Source organism: Anopheles merus, chromosome 3R, assembly GCF_017562075.2.
Source record: "Anopheles merus strain MAF chromosome 3R, AmerM5.1, whole genome shotgun sequence".
In the NCBI taxonomy this organism is placed as follows: Eukaryota; Metazoa; Arthropoda; class Insecta; order Diptera; family Culicidae; genus Anopheles; species Anopheles merus.
The window spans coordinates 648,344-671,327 of record NC_054084.1 but is presented as its reverse complement, the minus strand read 5'-3'; the positions used below and the strand labels follow the sequence as shown (position 1 = coordinate 671,327).

At 48.6% G+C, this 22,984-nt stretch overlaps 1 long non-coding RNA gene across 3 annotated transcripts in view; it reads left to right on the top strand.

The window, feature by feature from the left end:
* The window catches only part of LOC121596050, a 48,841-nt gene that overhangs the window by 6,611 nt on the left and 19,246 nt on the right, over nucleotides 1-22,984 (top strand). For all 3 annotated transcript variants that reach the window (XR_006005240.1, XR_006005238.1, XR_006005239.1), the window contains exon 2: nucleotides 9,879-10,050. This is a non-coding gene — a long non-coding RNA (uncharacterized LOC121596050). The remainder of the gene's footprint in view (nucleotides 1-9,878; nucleotides 10,051-22,984) is intronic.

The following is a 22,984-nucleotide window of genomic DNA, read 5'->3' as shown; positions in this document are numbered from 1 at the left end:
TCTTTTCCCGTTTTCGATGGCACAATCGCCCGTGACCGATTGTTGTTCTGTCCCAGGCTCTTGTCTCCTCTACTTTATCGGCGATCGGCTCATTAATCTAAGAAAGTTGGTGAGACACGTTGCGTTTGCTTTATGGTAGGGAGAAATCCGGGTCCAGCAAAACAAAAAGCATGCATACCGCTTATCATATTCCGCACCGACAGGCGATGGAAGATGAGGTTATTAGAGTTTCCGGAAGAGCTTTTTTGGTCTTGTTTGATTGCTCGTTTGCCTAGCCCGCCTGTGCTAGCTCATCTGAGAACTTTGCCGAGCTTTTCCCGTTACGGCACAGTTTGCCGTAGAACATTTCGGGCGGACGTAATAAAGAAGTGTTTTTTATGCTAACGCCCCAAACGGTGACGCCCCCTTACCAAATAAGTGTCTCTATTTTCAGGCGTGGAGATAGAATATGTGAAGGATTTTGTACGGAAATTCTCACTCGTACCCGATCGTTATCGACAGGCTGGGGTCAATTTATGTGTGGAAAATTTATTGGAAATATATCTTCGAACCTGCTGCCACAGGTAAGCATCGTTCTAGGTTCTGTTCTAATGACTCTATCGGAGATTTATCGGGAGATAAATTTTGCAAGCACACCACTGGAATGCAAATTTCTACTTCTCCAGGATTCTTCTCCCACCACGTCAAACGTTTTCGTTTGACCACGCGCAGAAACACACTTGACACACTGGTTGGCGCTCTGTCTGTGAAAAGAGTCTGCTGGAGATGGAAATTATTATTAATTTTCATTCTCTTTCCTTCGTTCCGCCGCACCACACGCCGTACTTTAAAAGGGGGGAAGGAGGAAGGAAAAGTGCAGAAAGAAAAGGTGTTCGACCCTTCGTGCTGAGAATCCACCGTTATAGGGCTGCATTATGGGCTCGATCTGAAGTTGTTTGGTAAGGAGGGAAAGCGAGGTACCAGTCGTTGTGGCGCAGGGTTCTGTGATAGGTAGGTAACGGTGGTAGTTGTAAGAGACGTCTAGGCGAGACATCGGTCTGACTGGTCACGTTCTTCACCTCCCCCCTATCTTTATTCCGAACGCGTGGTGACTTTTGCTCTGGAACAGCCAAGTTTAGGCTGGGAATTGAATGCGAAGAAGCGACTCAAAAGCAAAGGGGTTGCGAGTTGCGAGATGCGGTACAGTTGGTATCGTTTACCTTGGGATACGTAAAGCCATAGAAATAAGGGCTAGCTGCAGAGAAATTCTGGATTAAGTGATAGCATTCGGAGGAGATCCGAAAGCGACTTAAGGCTTATCTCGAAATGAAGTCAACCGGCCCGTTTTTGTGTTTTTCCGTGTTAGGCTCATGACCCACAAAAGCACGTCGTCTCTGCTGTTCCCGAACGGACAGATATGAATGGCATTTCAACCATTCCACCAGACAGTGTGAGCGATTAGTTCCTATTTAATTACACATTTTATGCCCTCTTATAGCACACTTGCTCTGCGCGGGTAGTTAGGTACAACGCTTATTGAGATCGTTTCAATAGCACACCGAAGTTTTTGTTAATGTCAAAGGTATTTGTGTTATGAGAGCATCGCGAAATTACGACTAAACTAAAATAAGAAGACTTAACATCATTTAGCGCCACTATCGCCCGATCTCGGTACACAATTATCTCGCAAAGTGAGAGGAGACCGCATGAAAGGATCCGACAGACGACCTGCGAGTCGTTGGAGCAGTCGTCTCCATGTAAACAGTCGTCATTATTCCAAGCCGCACGTGAACCTCACCGATCGTGCGTCACAATCGCACGATAGAGCAAGGTCTTCTTGCGGCGCCCTAGAGTCGCTTTCGTTGATCAGATCGTCAAAGATTCAGAGCCGGTTCCAAAAAATGCACGGAATGAGTGGACAATCTACTTTTTGACCAGGGGAGGATGCCCAAGCTTACCGAACGTGGGGGGAAGTTGAGCTTGGCAGCAGCTGCTATTGCGCCAACACAGGAAGGTGACGCCACACGAGAGCACAACAACCTTCACCCAAGTGTTGCCACGCCACATCACTCGCATTTCCTGCCACGAGCTGACGGCATTCGTGTGCCATTGCGTTTCGAATCAGCTTGAACAAAAAAAAAGAAACAGTGCCATTTGATGGGATGCTTACATAATGTTGAATATTTCGGCCCGAATCACACTTTCGCCCAATGCTTTGATGCCTAGATTCGAACGGAGAGGATCGATCAAATATTGGAATGGCGGCTTTTGTTCGAGGAGACTATCGAACGGCACTTCTTTCACATTTTCTACGAAATCACATAGCTCCGGCGATATCCCGGGCCAGTTTTCGGGGTGTTGTCGTCGGAATCGTCCGGCCCTTCCCTTTCGCCAGTGGAGGATGTCATGAGTTCCCGCTGCGATGAACCGCTCGGTTGGAAATGCAGTTCATTGAAGCATTTTGCTAGCTCGGTTATCTCGTTGCGGAATATAAATACATGTCTAAGATATGCGCAACAACGTACGAGATATGTTCCCTGCCAGTAGTGGGACCAGCGATAGGGAATGCATTGAACGTACAAGTTTTAATCATACCGCGAAAGATATTCCCACCATTTTCCTGCGATTAGAACACGGTGACCAGCAGGCCCAGTCCAACATACGGTTTACACCTTTTCCACCGTGCCCATCTTACCCGCCTCTACCACTCGGGGGATCAATACAGCTACTTCATGTGTGCTCAGTGGTCCTTCTGTTCTGCGGAACTGCTTTTGCATTGCAAACTCCATAGCAGGAACTCCAGAAAGCTCCCGCAGCGTTTTTCTTCGTTAGGAGCCGCACAGGTATGGGCTTGAACTCGCCAGATAACCTTGAATCCGTTAAGTGACAACCGATACACCGTGCCTGGAACGCTGGTATGCGAAACATCGTTCTGGTCGAGGCTCTCTGATGGTGCTGATACGAACTCGGGGGAGAATTCTCCGTCTTTCAGCAGGACCATGAGGTCAGACAGCCAATACCAGCCATTGCCGGTGACGTACCGGTGTGGATAACGTGAAGTCTACATGAGAAACTTGTTTTCAGAGAGTTCAGAGTCGTGTCATGTGGATACTGGTGGTTCAGCGAGGAACAGTCCGAATAGTCAATATGTTATCTATGAGCTTAGACTGCTGCGAGAGTATGAATAATGTCATCGGATTGTGGATATCTTGTAGGATTCGTGGAATATCAATTGATATAATGACGCGCTTCCCAGAATCTTCATGTGAACATCTACGAGCGATCCTGTACATTGACGTCAGCTGTATGATTTTAGAGAGGGAGCGTTTGGCAAAACCCAGAATTCCTCAAATCTTCGGTAATATTACTTTCGATGAGATCTTTGTCATAATAGACGCTAAATATCACCCACTAGCTTTGCACCGTATTACCTATACAAATCTATCCAATCGCTCCGTGTTGCTCCTCTCGGAAGTGACCCATTTCCGTGCCTCGACTACACCTCGCGATATGTTTTCCGGTTCGGAACGGCTAACCTTTCGGACCGCCAGCAACCAGGGAGCGGTAGCAGACAGCGTTAGCAGCAACCTTCCCGAAAATGTTTGTCCGCAATGAGGTCAGGCAATTATTTTGCTCTTGCTTTTTCTCTCTCTCCACCCCGGTACGGTAGAGGGACCCATTCCGGTTTTAACAATCGCCATACCATTGGGTCGATGAGACTCCCCTGCTTTCCAGGCCACTACTGCCTAGTGATTCCAGTCCGCGGATGCCCATTTCGGAAACAATTCCTTTCAATCGTAATGGATGATTGTTGTTGTGCAGTCTACGTGCGCCGGCTGGGGACGGAGAAGAACGCCAAGCCAAGAGTCAAACGTGACGGAAATTGGGTGGCGAGATAATAATGCTACTGCTCGGTGTATGTGTGTGTGTGTGTGTGCGGGTCGCGAAGCTAAAATGTGATTGTTACGTTACCCCTGTCTGAAAGGAAAGTTGCTGGACGAAGTGCGAGCTAAAAGAGGTTGAGTTTGGGGTGTGTTCGATTAGACTGGAAAGAGTGGCGAGTCGAGATCAGCTGTGAAAGCACCAGCACGTATTCTACCTCACGCTTTCGTCACATTCGGAAGAGTGCCAGCAGCAGTAGTGACCTCCAATGCCACCGGGGATCGCTCACGGACAATCGAGTATGCAGTGGTAGTCCAGGTTGTTGAGGGCTGCTGTGCAGAGTGGCTGTGAACGTTGTCTATTTGCTCAACAATGACTTTACAGTTACAAAAACACTTTGTTGACACGCGTTGGATGTGATGTGATGCATGAAGTGAGGCATCAGGGCGATCTATACTTCCCGTCTGCGCATCGCTCACGGGAAGGGAAATGGATCGCAAACTAGGCTGACCTACATCCGGGCGCGAAGTGAATGTGATGGCAGACGCAGACGGAGTGCAGATCCCTTACGCAACACTCCCCCCACGGATCTCAGGCCCTTCCCGATCGTTGGATAACTGTGGATATCTGTGAAGCTACAATTATCCCGTCTAAACGCTCTGTCTCCCTGGTGTAGCGCGACATGAAAAAAGCCATTTTGCAGATCGGCGTGTAAACCCGATAAGCAGCGCGTGTGTCACTTATATCGGCAAAGCGTTTTCAGCGACGAAACGATGATCATCTTCATGGTTTCATGCGCCTCACGCCCACATGGAGCCCCCGATGTTGCGAGCCCCAACAAACCATGCTCTAATCAAAACCCACACTACCGATAACGGTAGCGTTTTGTTCGTCGTGCAGCAGCAATCATCTTGCGCCCCGAAGAACCTGAGCAACTCCCACGCTCTTCTTGGTCGATCGCTTATGCTCTCTTGCACAGCTTGCAGGGAAATCTAATTTGCTAAAACCTCCCATACAACCGATGTTTCTTGCACCTCCGGAGGTGTTGTCCTGAGATCATAGCGAGCGACCGCACAACCCGACTCTATGAAAGAAGGGTGCGAGCAAAGCAATTAGCCAAACTGCAGCGCTAATTACTGACATTTCGCTATCGTAACCCCGCACCGGCGAGTGAACCTCTCTCTCGCACTCGGCCTCAGTGCGTTTATACTATGTGCTAATTTCTGATCGCGTGCATCACACGATTCGCACGTCTCGTGCTCGGATGTGGTTCGCACGCTCCGAAGATACGGTTCCCCCATGTGGGAGCAATGGTCACTCCGGTTGCCTTATCTCTGTCACCTTCTCCAGAATGCTCACGTACGCTGTAGCGTTTGTTTTGATGATGGCTATGAGATCTGGAAAGGGAGTTTGAAGTCGGTCAACTGGATAGTGTGGCATACCTTAGTAATCTACCAGCGAAGACGTCTTCGGAATCTTCCACTTCCACCGTGACGTGTCCCAGTGTGACTGTTCCCTTATATCAACGATCTGTTGCTCGATCCAATCGAAATCGTTAGTGTCCTACTGGGAAACACTATCTACAGACAGTCGACACTGGTGGCTACCCCGTTTTTCGCGTGGCGCATTGATACAACCGGCCTTTCGGCGTCCAACCGGTTGTTTGAGCCACCCCCTGTACGGTGTACACGTGTCCGCGGCTTGGTGGGCCTTTGGAACGTGCGAGAGAGTCTCGAAGATTGTTGGAAGACTGTGCCTAACCACTGGTGCCACGTTAGCACCATCCCCCTTTTGGGTATGAAGCAGGGCAGAACACGGACTCAGAGGCGGTTGGAAAAGGAATAAGGCAGGTGGTGGCACCGATTGCATAATATCTCGTGTCTCCAACATGCAGCACGGCCTTCCATGAGTGTTTTATGCTGTTTTTTTTTCTCTCTACATCAAGTTTTCATTTTGTATCGTGTCGCTCTTGCCGTTGCCGATGCAAACCACTTCTCAAGGTTGTTTTGGTGTGCTGCTGCTGGTGATGCAGCTGTCCAGAAGAGACCCGGCTGTCGGATCCCCCGTGTTTTGCGGTGTACCGCGGTCGACAAAATGGCCTCGTCCGCGAGGTGCGTAAAAGGGTTGTGCGGTGCAAGGCTGGAAAAAAGTGGGGTAAAGAGGAGGTTGGTTCTGTCTCACGGCAAACGCACTGCAACGGACGTCTGTTGGTTAGTGAAACCCTTTTCTTGCTGTTTTTGTTGCTCGGTTCCTCAACGCAACGATTATATAGTAGCTCGTTTCATCTGCTCCTTGTGAAGGTTATTTTCTTCGCTCGAGCAATCAATATTTACATGAAGGCACACTTACGTTTCCTTTGTGTATAGCTCAAGCCCCCCTCCCCCCCTTTCTTCGTTTCGTTCTAAGTACGACCGTGAGATCCATTAGGTCAGAAATTAGCTTTCTGTCAATCGATGTCCGGAGGATGCACGTTCGCATCGATTCCACTTCCATAAAGGGTATGATTTATGACGCACGGTTGGAAGAATATTTTGTGAATAATAGTCGTCACACTAGCGAAACTCCCCCTCCGGTCGTCCATCTTCTCCGAGAGGACATCAAGGATGAATGTAATGATATGGAATGCATGCCATTACAACTGCCCGTCTATGGCGGTTGATTAATGGGCTGTATAGCAAGTGTACGAAGCAGTGCGTTCCAGTTCAATTGCATGAGGTGTTCTTCTCATCGCCAACCTCCAGAATCTCAAAGGGCTCTCTTTTGTATGCTGTTAGAAATAGTGGCGACCTTACATGTGTGTAAAACTAGTTATATATTATCATTACACACATGTATGATTGGGTGTATTATCGCCCAACGACCGTTATTATGTCACTCGGATGCGATGCACTCCTCCTGTTCGCTGTTCGGCTGCTAGATTAGGCATTGTAGTAGAAATTACAAACAAGCATACAACCTATCCTATACTTTGCTACCCCTTGCCTTCGACCCTCCTATCTCAGTGTTGTACCCGTTCGATAACTCCAACGATTGCCACTTGTTAGTTAGTGAACTCTTTGAACTCACCCTTCGCTTTTAAACCCGCGCAACGAAACATGCATAAACACTGTGGAACACTCCTCTCTCTGGGTTGTGCGGGATGTGTGTGTATCCCGATAATGTCATGTTCGGTTCGTGTAGGGAACAAGCGATGGAAGTGATAGTTCGAAAGCTTACTCCTCACCCAGCTTTCTGCGTTTTGCGATCCACTTAGTTTTCAATTTGTACCATTCGCTACATCGATCGATACACAAAACGCGTCCCCCATGTGTGCTGCTTTAATAAACTTATTAATTTCACTAATCCTGCCGAATGAACGGGCAGTCGGGCTGATCATGGTGTCCATTAATCAGCAGCTCGTTGTCTGCCTTTCCTGGAGGGGACTGACTGTGTTTCATTTTGCCGTGATCAATCTGGCGGTAATTTTAAAACATACATATCGCCGAAGGGAAATGTTTGCATTGAGCCCACATATTCCCAACCTCTCTCTCTCTCTCTCTTTCTCTCTCACACACACAAGCTGCATCTTTGAATGCAGGGAGACAACAACTATCGACAGTACTTCCTACTCCTACCTTTTGGCTAGTCGTCTATTGGTGTACTTGGCGGAGGGAAAACTATCTGTTGCTCTTTCTCTATCGTTTGGTTGTATGAGAGTGAGCAAACGAACGAGATTGATATCTTAATTACGATATCCAAGGCAATTCTGTTGCGGCGCTCCTCTCTTCGCCTACCGATCCTGGTGAAGGTTCTCGTACACGCCTGCCCGGCCGCATAATGTGGTCTGTTTGGGGTCTGTTGGGCGAACATTTTCCTACAAGATCACATTCAGCGATCGTACCCTCCTATGGGGTGCCTTTTTGGTGTGTACCGGTGGGAGGTTGGGATAGCGCAGCGCATAGACATGTGCTAATAAATATTCAAATTCAATTTCAAACCAAACCTACAACCAGCTACCGGCTAGGCGAGACCCTTCGAGGCCCCAAGGGGAGAGACGACGCGAATCGTTGCCGCGTGCCAGAATTTGCCGTTCCAGGCCGGGCCACTTATGCGCTGAAGTTTATTGGATGCTTCGCGGTGCTCAGATTACATCATCTTGGGTCCTTTGGGCTGCAGCACCATTGCCACAGGGTCCATGTTCGCAAAATTGTGTGTTGTTGGGGTTTTGTTGAGCGGACTGGAACAAGAATCCACACTCAAAACGAGGGTGGTGGTTGCGACCAACAAAGAGCGAAAGTACCGTGTGTGATGTGTGCGCATGTACACGTACACCTCACGGTGCTCGGAGGGATCTCTCCAGCCAGGTGCCGTTCTCTCGGTTATCGGCTAGATTTATAGACGAGTCTGATGGCAGACCGCTTGGGCCTAGTACGGGCCTGTAGCGGAACCGCCACGACCGGTCGGACTCTCAAGCGTTTTATGGACCAATTTGACTAAGTACTTTATTGCACTTGGACCCGGGGGCCTATTATTCGCTTCACCAACTCCCCACCCGCTCGACGAACCTGTTCACAATAACGACGACGGTGCTATGGCTCCGATCCGGATAGACCTGCGTCCGCTAACCCAAGACGATGGCAAAATAGAATGAAACTAGGAAGAAGGGGGCACAACTTTTGCTCTGGAATTAATTACTGACGTTTAAGTGATTTTTATGGTCACATCGATTGTGTACTGCCTGCACTCCAGCGATGCGGGTGACGACCTGTTTTGACTTGCATTTATTACTACGGGTAGGTTCGCGGAGTGTGGAGGCGTTTTTTAATAGAGCAGCTGAGGGTGAGTCGATCTCCATACATCGATCGCCATTTCAGTTCCCAGTATGCGACCTCACCAAGGTCTTGCCGTCCTGAGATTCCATTTCTACACCACTCTCGTCTACTGGGTTGGTTCTGAAGAGAGTCATTTGCTGCTATGATTCTACTCCGAAGTGCAGGGGAAATGCTTCCATATGGGGAGCTGTACGACAAATGTGTACCACTAGACGATGCTGGCTACTATTGTCGGTGTGTCGGACATCTGTTTTAAGCACCCTCTCAAAGCCCGTGGGAGGTGTGTAGTATGCTGCAGGCAACAGCAGCAGTCAGTTACCACCTTGCTGCAGGTTCGTTGTCTAGCTGCACCAGTAATTAATGTTTCTCATTATCCGAGAGTACCTGGTCGTAGTCGTAGTTCTGCGCTGTTATTGCTACTGTCACTACACTCCGTTCTTACGCTGGCCCACTCCCGAACCTCCCTTCCCGCTAAAGACAACATTTGACATCAGTTTGACACCTACACGGAATCTCGCACAGTCCAGTCGCCAACCAGACACATACCTTTGGGGTGGAAACACACACACACCCATGGGGGGCACGGGTAAATTGGTGACTTAATAAATGATCGCCAACTAGCGGATGATTTATGGAGCTCAACTAACACTGTGCACAACTGACCTATCCTAAAGCGAGCGCAGCCCACCCTTCCCATATGAGCACCTTCCGGGGAGTCGTCATTTTTTCCGCCCCGGTACGCAGTTTTGTAGCGAGACCCCAGGCGGGCGTCCGTCGAAGGTAGCGCCAATTAATGGTCACCATTTCTACCCAACTTGCATCGGCCGCCGCGGGTCGCCGGTACGAGAAGGCGCGGGGGACGTTGTGAGTATTGATTGTATGTTAATGTTTTTCGATCGCCGATATGGAGGTGCTGCTGGACCCGCGATCGGTGTTCGGTGGCCTCTTCGGACCGCGTGTCCATTACGGTTTTGTAACGATGTGGAACGCGATCGATGGGCCGTGCATCTCTCCAAGGTGTTGGACCTTTTTTGATCGAAAACTTTCCACCCGTGGTCTTTGCCAGCCTTGTTCACTCATTTCCTAGGCTGATGGGTTTCACCTCGCCCCTTCATTTCACCCACCCTGAAAGTGCATTTGTTTGCCATTGCCGCTACTTTTCACGATTTCTTTCTTCTTCTCCCCCTCTCTCTCTCTCTTTTGCAGATCCACAACTCCTCCCCGCATCAGTAAAGTGAACGCACCACCGAAGAAGGTCCATCGCTTGCACACGATCGACCGTCAACCGATACTGAGAGAGAATCGTCCGGAGATCCCGCCAGCGCTTGCACCACCGATTTCGTCCGATCACTCCACCCATCCATCCTGTCTCTCTAAGGTCAGTCGCAGAGCCCGTCTCATACGTATGCCCTCCGACCAAAGAGTGATCGTACGAAAAAGAACAAAAAAACCCTCGACACAAACTCTCACCTATCATCTTGCACCACGGCAAAACGCCCGTGCAAAAGGTGTGCTTCTCGCCTTACACCGTACTCTGCGCACTTTAATGCGTATGCGCGCGATTATCCACGGACCAATTTTCAACCCCTCCACCCCGCAATCCACAACCCAATGGAGCCCAGCCGTGGCAGCGAGAGAGTCACCACATCATCACCACACGATCCATTATATAATTGTAGCTCGAAGGGGTCGCGTCACCACCAAGCCAGAGCCTGACCGTTTGTGGCCTCCATTTTTTCGCTCACTTTGCCACCAGCCACACATACACACACACCTTATGCGCCTGGCTGCATCCCGCATCCAGTGTGTCTGTGTACCGATCGACGCTGATTGGCATCGACTGATTTCGTACAATTATGTCTAACGGTGATCTCCGAAGAAATGAGCTTCTGTTTCATACGAGATCTAGTTTTTTTGCCTCCCTTTTTTCGTTCGATTCGGCCGTTTCGGCTTCCTTCGGTGTGGGGCCGCTACCGGACCTTGTCGATTTATCGTACGCGTGCTCTCTTGTTGACTTTAGGCTGAGTGACTTCGATGAGTACGAGCTGATTTAGCTTTATATCTCGTGCTACTGACGCGCGTGCTGGTGTAAAACCGAATCAATCATCCGATTTGGACACGCAACGCAAGCGACGCTTGAGCTTTATCGATCTTTTCCCTTTGCAATGTTTAGTGAAGTAATTTTTACCCCGGATTCCAGCTCTAAAATGAGGTTTAGTGTGTGACTAGGCACCCGGTGATGAATTCGACACCCCGTTCAATCTGTGTCAGCAACACACAATGGGAAGAAGGGCCGCCGTGATCGTACGCAGATGAGAAGGGAGCCCTATTTGTTCTCCTTACCGCTTTTTGCTCCTCATCCGCAGCCAGGCTACGCAGCCGAAACGCTCACACTCACTCCGAATGATTCGTAGCTCGGAATGCATTCGTACTCCAATTAAATTCCGTTACTCAATGCTCATGAATATTCAACGTTTTGCTGCTGCTGCTGCTGCTGCTGCGTCCGCTCCGACGCTGGCCCGGTCGGCCTTGTCCGGAACACACACCGGGTGCCTTTTAGCATATGCGCTACGACGGAGGACGGATCGTTCGAAAAAAACAGTGTTCTAGCCTGCATCCGCAATCGGCGAGCGATCCCTTCGTTCCCTCTGGTGTTATTAATTTGATCATTAGCACGGTACGGCGGCTTCACCATGCGGTGCCGGGTGGCCATTTGCCGGAGCAGTCCCACTGTGGCACAGTGGGATTATTGTTTGGCGGTTTTTGGTTCCATTTGTTTCTTTTCTGTAGCTGATACTCCTTGGCGTACTAGGAGATTATTCTAACAGTGGTTTTTGGTTACTAGTGTATGTGCTCTGTCTCTCTTCTGCAAATAACAATCCTCTTTATGGACACTGTTTCCGATGAAGGAAGAAAATTTTCATATTTCAATCATTAATTGGCAAAACACCCCACCGAGGTGGTCAGAAGAAATAATGCTATTTTTATTTACTTTTTCATCGCTCTTAGGCGTCGTCGAGATCATTTTGGCGCTCATTTTAATTTTTTTTGGCTCCTTCGTTCCGCTTAATCATCGCCCCGGTTATGAGCTGCAGGTTCTACGGTAAAAATATTATAAAATCGCCATTTCCTCCCTAGGACATCAGAGCGGGGTTCAGAGTTTCCCGTGGTGTAGGATTAATGTCGCTGTCTCAGGATGTTGTGAGAAATGTGAGCGATCGATTTGTTCTAGCAAGAAACGGCAAATTGTCGTCGTTTGCATCAAAAATGTTTCTTCGCTTTGCTTTGCACACTTTCTAATTAGAAAAAACCACACAGTAGATTCATGGGGACCACCCCGGTAGAGTGAAAACAAATGATCTGTTAAATGATACTGCTGTGGCACGCAGAAATTCGTGATTGTGATATTTTTATTTCCATATGCTTCGTGGTATCTTTTTATGGGAAACAAAACTATGATATTAAATAAAGATGCTTTTTATGCGATGAAAATCCTTCTAATCTAATCGTGTTAAAGTTACATCTTCCTACAATTACGCAAGATGTTAAGATTCGTTTATCGCTCCAACAATTTCCATTGGCATTTGTGTGGACTCCACCCATCCTTTAACCCATTAATGTACCTAATTTTTTCAAACAATTACACGCTCGTTTAGCTTTACGCTCGCCAGCTTACCCGCAAGAAAATTGCCCCAACGGGCAAGGAAGAGATCCCAAAGCTACTCCCTCAAGCTGGCCTGTAAAAGGTCGACCAGCACCGTGAGGGATCTCTAAAAACCGAGTAATCGATTCCGCTGGCTAATCGAATAAATAAAGTACAATCCGCCCCAAAGCTCCAAGCCACACGTCGCCGTCAGTATGAGAGGGGGAACGATAGGGCTTCAGAAGGCGGGAAACGCGGGGTGCCATATCAAGATCGTACTTCGACAGGCCCCAACATGACGGGTGGTGGGTAACCATGTGTGCGTGTTGCATCGGCTTGAGGTATACCGGCTTTAATAAAACGCGCCGTGAATGTCGCGAACGTGGGCTTCTCCTTCGCGCACGACGACGCCCGCTGACTCTGTGGTCGAGTGACTTAAATGTGCAGCCAAGCGGTAACACCATCGTGGCACCACCACCATCACCACCGGCTAGTGCGAAATATTAGGCTTTTTCTGCTTCTTCAAATCGATTTCGCGCCTACCCCTTGGTTGCATCGTTGTTGTTCCTCTGCTAGCTAAAAATTTCGCTTTCGCAAATGCAAATGCATTCAACCGACTGGCTGGCTGCGCATGTTGTAGATGGATGCATTCTGCACAGTGCCAAGGTGTGTGTGAGTTATTTTTTTTTGTGCTATGGGATTAGCGTAATTGAAATTATGTTTAGGACCCTTAGGTCAGGGTAAAACGGTTGGTTTGGGTTTCACTTTGATTGAAACTATTAGTGTACATTTGAAGCGTGTTGTGTGGGCATATTGGGCCTTCGTGTGCGTGGCACGGTATGACTAACCTCTTGCTAACACAATTGATCGATCTGTGGGCATATGTGGTACCATTTTATTACCATCTCAAGAGGACACTTCCAGCTCTGGAGTGCTGACAGCTAGATGTTTGAAATGTGGTGCGAGATAGAGCTGTCAGCAACATCTGCTACCGCCCGCACTGTGCGCAACGACGCTTCCCAGGGTTTCCCCCTCTTCGATTTGTAATGCCTGGGAATCAGAACACTCCAACGCATGCACAACCAACACCGCCCGATCGATATTGTTTGGTCGGAAAAAGCCTAACGATTGCCTAGTGCATTATAGGCTGCGGGAAGGCTGCCAGCCTGCCTGCCTGGTGGTGCGATGAAGATCATGTGCTGTTTGCACACTCGTCAAACACTACCGACACGCAATCTAACTCATAGCAGCAACACAGACAGTGGCGGCACCAGCACCAGCGGCAACAGTAGTAAGCAAACCGTAAACATATGTTTTCCTAAAAGCGTGAAAACTTTGGACTCTCCGACTGCCGGCATCCCGAGAGAAGTGGTGCGAAGTTTTTCCTTTCCGTTGCTACGCGGCTGCGAATTTAAGCAATGCAACCGCAACAGATAGGCGTGCTGCTGGTGGAAAAAGTGAAGAAAACATTAAGATTCGAACGGTTTGGAAATTTGTTGCAGTCCGTACACACACACACACACACACACACACACGCACACTGAAAGTGTTGGCAAGTTGCTGTTGTAGTTACAAGAGGTGGAAAATAAGCTTGTGGGTCAAGTTACAACATGCTACATTTAAATTTTTTCCTTTATGTTTTCATGCTTCCCATTAGGAAACCGTGCGAATGGGGGGTTTTATTTTATGTGTTTCTTCACATGAGCTTAGGCCGTTCGTTGGGCATGAAGTATGTTTGTTTGTTTATTTTCAGTTGATGGTGCTGGGTTTAATTTGTACATTTAAATGTGTTTTTTTCTGTCCTAGAAATGAAATAAAATCAATCATCTAACCATTCCACTTGTTGCCTCTCGCCAGGGATCGCCCCGATACTTCCTGATGCTTATTTAAGGGCATCACATGACCCCGTTCAAAAGCAAAGATCTGAACGCCACACTGGCTAACGTTGCTCTGGCTGGTCCGAGAGGTTCAATCTTTTTTATTTGCTTACACCATTTGTCAATGGCAACCTCCTATAGACCGCATCTAAACATCTGTGCATTACCAAATAACCCCTCGAGGCTGCTGGTTGTGGAACACCATGTTATTGCCCATATGGCAGCATTTAAACCGTGATCATTTCCGTACCCGTACTCACCGGGCGGTTGACGGCGGCGCGACCTTGGTGACCTTAAGAAGAATGGTGCGTTAATACTATATACGGCAAACGCCCGCAAGCGTAGACACTGGGACAACCACACGTTTTTTTGCGACAAGATGGATGCGTACGTACGCCCTGCACGTAGTAGGAAGATCCGTATAAGCAAACGAGGTTGCGGCTCTACGTGCTTCCAACCGACCGACCAAGAAATCAACTAAACATGAAGAAATTCGTTGCCCGCCAAAGAAGAGGCATTTTAAAACGTTCCTTCCAGAAGATAACAGTGCCTTGAAGCAACCATTCACTTGGAGCAAGAATCTCATAATTATCGCACATTTCATATCGATCATAATTGTTCTCGTATCATTTTGCATCGGACTGCGGAATAACCAACCAGCTGTTCGGCCCGGGTGTTTCGTTCTGTCTGGTAGAACTGGTTTGATTTTAACCACTCTCAAACTCCCTCGGTTTCCGTACTGACGAAGCTTTTTATCAAACGTAGTCAATCGATTCACAACCAAACAAGAGGAAACAAAAAAAAACACATAAACACCGGGAAAGGTACATAGCGAGAGAATATGCAGTTATATGCCGTTGCCCGTTCAATAATGCTTTTCGGCGGTGGTTGCTCTTGAATTTCGATCATTGAATGGCTCGTTCATCTAAGCACTAGACGTATCTATCGGTAAAGAAGACCCGTTAGACCGCAACGTCGCCGCCGCTTCAAAATCGTGCTCGTCTGCGCCTAGCCTGGTTCCAACAGTCCAGCAAAGAAGTCTTCGTCAGCTGGATCTGCGAAATTGACGGGCTTGCAAAGAAGATGCTTAAAATGTACCGAAATGTGGCCGTTTCTGCGTATTGCTGGCTTGTTTTACCTCGCCTCAAGTTGCGGCAGGGGAACGCGCGGGTTTGGTTTACTTGCCTCTTTCTTAAACATTTGAGAGGTATTGATTTTTGCGAAGATGTTCGGCTTGTCTTTTCTGATGGCGTGGAAGGGGCGAGGGATACCTATTATTATAGCGCCCCAAAAGACTTCGAGAGATTATTAGTCAACGTTTTTGTTCGTTCGTTGTTGTTTTCGCAAGTTCTACCTCGACCAAACTGCGCGTTACTACTACATTGTGGAGATCATTTTTATGACTCCCTCGTTCAAGCTTCTAGCGTTGTTGTGAAATTATTCAAAAGCCGTTCAAACCACGAGCGAATCTCCGTAGCAAAACAACGCTAAGGAACCCCATCGAGCCCCACTCGGTCAGGATAATTTATGGGGTGAATGAGGATAGAACTCCACCCCCTTCCCGGATGTCTTGTGGCCTGGCGGGAGTATTGCCGGGACAGGAAATGTCTTCCAAGAAATCCCCGCACTCTTCTCCTGGGGCATGCACAGGCCGCCATTTGCAAGGCTTTCAATCGACTTGACCTCACACCCCGGTTTCGGACGGTGGCGCGGTTTTGTGCCTCCGCGGACATTCCCCATTTACTAGGTCATAGGGTGAAGATGGCCCCGCGAACCATCAGGTTCGTCACGTCACACGTCGGAGCCGTCGGGGATGAAAATTGAAACCACGATCGCGATCGCGCTCAGTTGCGGGTACAATGCGAACCTTATTAACTAACCATTTAATTTGTGGCAAAACCGAAAACATAAGAAAACTGAACACACTCTCACTCCCTCTGCGTTTTCCTCGCCCATACAGTTGATGAAAGTTGATGATAGCCGCAACACCGTCGGAGGGTTTTTTTGGGTGTCTGTTTTTATTGTTACTCTTCGTGAGGTACGAAGCCCGGTATTTGTGTCTGCAACTTTTTCCTTTCTTTCTCATATGGCAGTGTGCTCTTGTTTTTTTTTGGCTAGCCTCTCTTTAAATTAGACACACTTTCATGGTCGATCGTTGTCGAGTGCGAAGCCGCCGGGAAAATAAAAACGAGTCCGATGGTGTACTTGCAACAACTTCTCCCCCAAATTGGCTTAGATAGGGGTTTCTTCTACTTCTCAGGGTGAAAATGAGATCAACACATCGTGATGTGATGTGTGTGCGTGTACACATGTGGCATAGCTAAGATGAGACGCTCTCCCACCGATCTAAAGGCCTTCTTTCTTTCTACAGACCTTCAAAAGGCCTCCTCGATATGTAGGTTGCTGCAATGACCGTGGCCGCTAGTTCAATAGATTTCAATTTTTGGGACATTAAAAATGAATACCTTGAACCCCTAGTGCTGCCGTAGTGCGCATTGTGCTCCCGAGGGGGGTCGCACCTTGCTGGCAATGCGTTCGCTTTTAACCTCGTTTGCAGTTGGGATTTCTTTGTGGCCAAACCTCTCCAAACGATTGGCAGCGAGAGAAACTCTTTCAATTCCCCCCGACCTTGCCTTATCGGTCAACCGATCCATCAAATGTAGCGCGGCATGTAATCAATTCTGCGCCGGGCCCTCTATCACGCGTTATCTATTCGGAGGGTATGTGTGTGTGTTGCATCGACCGGGTGCAATGATGGCTGAATGCAGCTGCAGCTGCACACGGAACCCACGGTTCAATGGACGGCGTCGGCGACCTTCTCTCGCTTTGCCCAGCACACGCGAGTGTAATTTGCGCTGGGAAGGTTGGTCTTTTATTATTACATTTTAATCGTTCGCCAAATGAAGCCCGCCGGGTACATTTTAACAACTGATTGATCTCAACGTGTACGCATATCATCATCGTATGGCGCAAGATTCTCTGGAACGTTTATGGAATTCTTGAAGGATCCATCTCAACCATATACTCGCCTCGCTGAAGCCGCGGGTTCAACTCCCGCAAATGATTGATAGTCCCGGTCGCGATGGGAATCAAATGCTCGCGATCGCTTTTGATGCGTTAATAATCGTTGCCGGTTTTTCGCTCGCAGGCTTCTATGGTGTGGTTTCTGCTACATCAAGAAACCTTGTTGACAGATACCGGGGCATTGCCGGTGCTTTTCTTCTCGAGAGTCCATCTTGCACACAGCCCTTCATGATTGGTGCCAACTCGCTCGGTGCCCTTTTACACGATACGCCGTTTGTACGATGCGCGACACAAAACACCCCGAGCACCAGAGACCACGACAGCCACCTCTGCCACAGAAATAAGGTCAAATTCGGTTCCTCCAGAGGTTCGTTCCGGCAGGGCGAAGGTGCACGATGAACGTGTGCTGCGCTTTCCGCTGACAACAAACTGGTGATGGAAACAACAGACGGGCTTGCTCTAGTGGCAGGCTTTCAACGTAACCTGCTTAATGTGTTGACGTAAACGGATTTTTTGCCGCCCTCCTATTCGTGGTTGTCATTTTGTAATGCGAGTCATGTGATTCCGTGCAATTTGCGCCATACCGGAAAGATGATGGCGCAAGTAATGCGAGGTTCGGTCGTCGGATCGGTTGGCAAACGCTATCGTAGGTCCGCACTAGACACTGGGTGCGCACTAATTACTTGGGGCAGGTTTTTCGGAACAATATTGTTACTATTTTTAATATTCAATCTGTAGTACACCGATACATAATTTACTTACCTATCCTGCAACAACAGACCGACAAAACGATTATTTTCTTTGCACAATTCAAGTAAAATCTATCCCGATACGGCTCATTACGCCTCTGCACGAAATTGCACCACCACTTCCTATGTTATGCGACGACCGGCAAGGGTTTATGTAATGCACTGCTATTTAGTTGCACCTGACTTAAGTTACAAGGGCTTAAGATCCCGGTCTGTGCAATATATACCCCAGCAAATTGGGTCCGTATAAATCACTAACCACAGCGGGCAGCGACAGCAGGACCACGAACACTTCCGATATTGCAGTTGATGAAGCGTTTGTTATAGCACCCATGAGGCGGCGGCGAGAGGGCAAAGAAATTAACTCTCGAAAGACCAGGGCGGGCAGGGCTACTTTGTATCGGTATCGCTTGCAGTTCTCTGGAAAGCACAATTTATAAAGTGCTTTACATGCGGCTACATACATGGTTGGGCCGGGCCCTTGGGAAGGAAAGACAGCAGCTGCAGATGGAGCCACCAGTAGTAATGTGGGGAATACCTAGAAATTGGCCCACTGGTGCTTAAATCAAGAAAGCGTGGTAGGGCCTAAACTGGTTCAACGAAGGTTTTACGGTATCTTCGATAGGCAAAGTTGTCTCAGTCCATACCATAGGAGGCGTTGGTTTTGTCACCGCTTGCTGTGGCTTTCTTTGGAGCGCACCCGTTTCGCTGTTGCCAGGCCAGCCAAAACCGCTCCAATTGTGCTTAAAGCTGAAGCTGACGCTTACGTTATAACTTCCCAACTTCTTCTGGCGATTCTCGGCCAAAAGTGTGTGATTTCATCTCTGTTCGGTAAGCTTCGTCGGTACACTCAGTACACCTAAACAGCACCTGTGGGTCATTGACATACACGAGCTGGGGGTTTGCCTATTGCCGGCAGGGACCGGCTGGCCAAAAACGTGTCGCGACCACGAAAGCCGCCAGCGAAACGAAAAGAACGGCAATATCATCTAGCTCCGACAGAACCCAACTAGGTCAGGGCAATCGGAGTGCGGATTGATTCTGCCCAGTTCTTGGTGGAGCGCGTGTGGAGCTATCGATCAAAAAACCTGTGAGTGCGAGTTTGGTAGTTACAATCACGGTCCCAGCCCCAGCCTCTCCCCGCACATAAAATGAACGGAAAACGGGCATCAAGAGCACACAAAGCTCCACGCCAGAGACGGAGCGAGAGCACGGTCACACCTAATTTCCAGAGGCTCGCCTCCACCGCCACGTACACTCTAGTTGGTTGCCTCGTACACAGCTGGAGTTGTCGTTTTTTGCCCCTTCCTTTTTTTTTGCTTTTTAATTTCCATTACTTTACAGCTTCTCAAACATTAGTTTCCTTTCTCAAATAATCATCCAAACTGCGCCGCTACAACCTCCACGGTAAGAAGTTTTGTGCCAAACCCGCGCAACAACCAGCATTAACCAAGAGCGAGAGGTGAGGAGGGGGTAGTACGCTAATCGCGAGGCAGGACGACGCCCTGACCAGTGCCGTTTGACGTACGACTGGCCGCAGCAGTACCAGCAGCAGCAGCAGCAATTTTACTCTCGCACCGTGGCTAGAGATGAAGAAGAAGAGGTGGTGGCGCAGGCAACGAACGGCAAACCGGCTTTCCGAAAGATTTTCAAACACCCGAACGCGTGTGCGCACTGACACTGACCAGCGCTGGTACCCACTACTACCGCCAGAAGATGTCCGATTTCTGAACTGCTGTTGCTGCGGTACGGTTTCGGTGTACCGACTGACGTAGCGCGCTCTGCTGTGGTCAGAATGTTGTTCTGCGGAAACTGGTTTTCCAGCGATCACGTGTTGCTTGAGTCCACCGCAGCGAACGCTGTTGGATGAGGGGTTCGTTGCTGATTTGCGCTTAATCCGGTGTGCTTTTCGTACATGCTATCGGGTGGCTCTGGTGGAGGTTGCTGCAGCCATCCTAAAAGCTAGTTCGGGTATCCCAAAAGGTGGAGGAGCCTTGCTTGGATGCCGCTGGAGTACGATAGAAGCGTTGGAAAGCGTGAGAAGATCGTAAAATCAAGGAACGTTGGTTTGCTATCGAGAAGAAGCTGGGTAACAGCAGCTACAAGCTTGATATTTTCCCCCAAACAGAGATATCGCCCATCTTTTACTTCATTCATTATCTGTATAGATGAGCGGATGAAAACGCACCGAGCCCTTTCAAGTAACCCTCGCACGCAAATTGCTCCAGTCAACCCCAAAGGGAACTGGTTTGAAGGTTAGTGCTACCGGTTCTAGCTAGCGACTACTACCCAATCGAACCACCGATGACATCATAGTCAGTGCGTTCCGCTGCTACTGCTGCCACGCACGTAATCCAACCGTGCGCTCCTGTCGGGACTGTTACAAACTCCACCGTTCCTTTTCGAAAGCACAAGATTAGTTAATTTGCCTACATCGCGGCATTCGGTCGGATCCGATTCGCCGTTCGACGATTATCGGGCAACAGGTTTTGCCCGGACCGCGGCGTATTACCTTCTCACAGCATCCCTCCCCAGCAGCTTTGCGAACTCGGGAAGATGTTTGCGTTGTCGTGCCTCTCTTAAGCAGGAAATGTCAATAACCCTGTGGCAAAGAATGATGCTGCTGCGGAGTAATGCTGCGGATTCGATCAGCGGATTTGCAAGGTGACGAAATGCGCTCTTTCTCTCTCTCTCTCTCTCTACACACGACAACACACAACACCACGTCATTGCCGGTGGAATGTGGTTTCGCTGGTGCGGTAGCAAAAGTAAAAATCGTCAAAACTTGACTCACCCATAGCAGTAAGTTGTGGGGAATCGGTTGGAATTTCACATGAGCACCAACAAAACGCGGCTCCGCAAGCGATCGAAGGTGAAATTGTGTCAACGTGCCATTTGGGCGACAATGGCGGGAGCTTCCGCCAGGCCAATGGATGAGCAAATTATGGGGCCGAATGAATGAACCGCGTGCTAGACTAGACGCGTGTGACGCCGCGCACCGTTGAATCATCGTATGCTAATTGAAGGTGCGCTTCTCCCAAGTTGCTGTGCGTGAATTAAATCACGACCGTGGCTAATTTTCCGACCAGATAACTCCGATCCGAGCAACATGAAAGGCCGATTTTCTACGTGCGCCGGTACAAAATGGACCAGTTTAAGATATGCGCCAATGTTTTTTTTCTGGAAATGTCAGAATGAGATGTTTAACGCAACAGGCAGATCTGATGCGAATAGTGTGGGTGCGTTATCTTTCAATGCCTTGGCACACGGTAGAGGAAATGTTACAGTACCGCCACTCTACTACCGTTCAGATCCGGTACGAAACGGTAGTTGGCTTTGATTCTTGTTCATTCGAACGAAAAAAGTGTTGAAACCACTGCGGCTACAAGAAGTTACGGTACAAGCTATACGGCCGCGCCAGCCATAATGAAATGGCCAATCCTAACTCATCATTTGTTAGTCAGATTTATCCGATGTGCTTGATAACTCGAGTTAGCATATGCGATTGCACGGTTGCACGGTTTCCGTTCTGGTTCTGAGGTTTTGTGATCGTTTTCGGACATCGTTCCAGATAATTCCCTATGCCTTCAAGAAGCCTTTCAATGTCATTGCGGTTCAAAATTTGTCAGTATGTCAAAAACAAATAACTTCTTTCTCTCTCGGATTATTATTTGCACTGTTAGTCATCGCCAATGTTGCACTGTTTTGGTATTTCCCCCAGAAGATAACGACGAAGCGTTATTACCGCCTTTGCAGTTCTTTGGAAACTATAGCAAAAGCTCATCACAAATTCCCCAACCTCTATAACACGTTCAAGGCTATCGCTTGCGAGCCACGTTTTATCTGCAACCGTACGGCCTTTCGTTTAATTCATTCACATCATGGCGGCTCATTTGCCGCGCACCACAAATACCCGTCTTTCGTTAAAGTGCATTTCACGCTTGTTGTAGAGCTCGAAGTTGTGTGGTCAGACTAGTCTAGTCTCCACAATCTGGAATTCAGCGTACCACGGTCGTCCCAAGTGTCGGGGGAAACTACTGGTACCGCGTGACCATATTGCGCGTTGCATACTGGAATCAAACAGCTGCTGTTGAAGTATGACGCACTCATACTGTGGAGTAGAGAGCAAAAATACCTCCTCGTCAAAAGATCAAATAAGTGGCGGAAAGCTTAGGTCTCAAATAAGTGCACACCATCGTGTGCGATGGTAGCGATAAGGGCAAGCGTTTCTTTCTCACACTCTCCTTTCTCATCTTTTCTCCGCTCCGCGATTATGGCACCGGCTCCAAAGTGCAGCTTATGAAGATCTTCCAGAGGCTCTCGCCAAGGTACGGTCTTTGCGATCGTCGAGCGAGTGAAAACAGTCACGATGAAGTGATGTTTTTAATTTCCTCAATGTCATCACTGTGATCCATCCAGACACACACACTTCGATAAAGTCTTCCGCTGGAACACGGAGTCAAACCAAATTATTGTAGCCTGCCACCGCCTGCTTACCAATGTGAAGCAATCGCACTTATAGGGAAGTGGCAGATCTTACCTCAGCCCCAAACGGAGCCCGTAATGGAACAAATAGTCTTGGAGTTAGGAACGCCCTAGACGGCCCTGTGCTGTAAAAGTCGTCGGTGGACACGTTATGCATGCTCTGACTACCTCTCCCATTCGCTGTTGACGGATGATGAGATGTTTTTTTCTTGTATCTATCGTATTCTTCGCCGGTGCAAATTCAACCCACCATTTGTTGCATCACAGCTCAATCCTTCAATTCCCTCGCCCATGCTGCGGGAGAAAGTTGGCTCCAAGTTTTGGGGACGGAAGCCTTGTAGCCACTATCTAGGGTTTGCCTAGCTCACAGCATGGCTCAAACACGTCCTGCAAAATTATACCGTCTTCGACTTCTCTAGTTAGTTTGATACATAATATCAATAATCATTTCACGTTATGCGGGGTTATGATTTACCTTGGAACGAGTATTGCGTTTTAGCAAGCTCTCGGAGTCGTAGTTATTATTGACTCCAG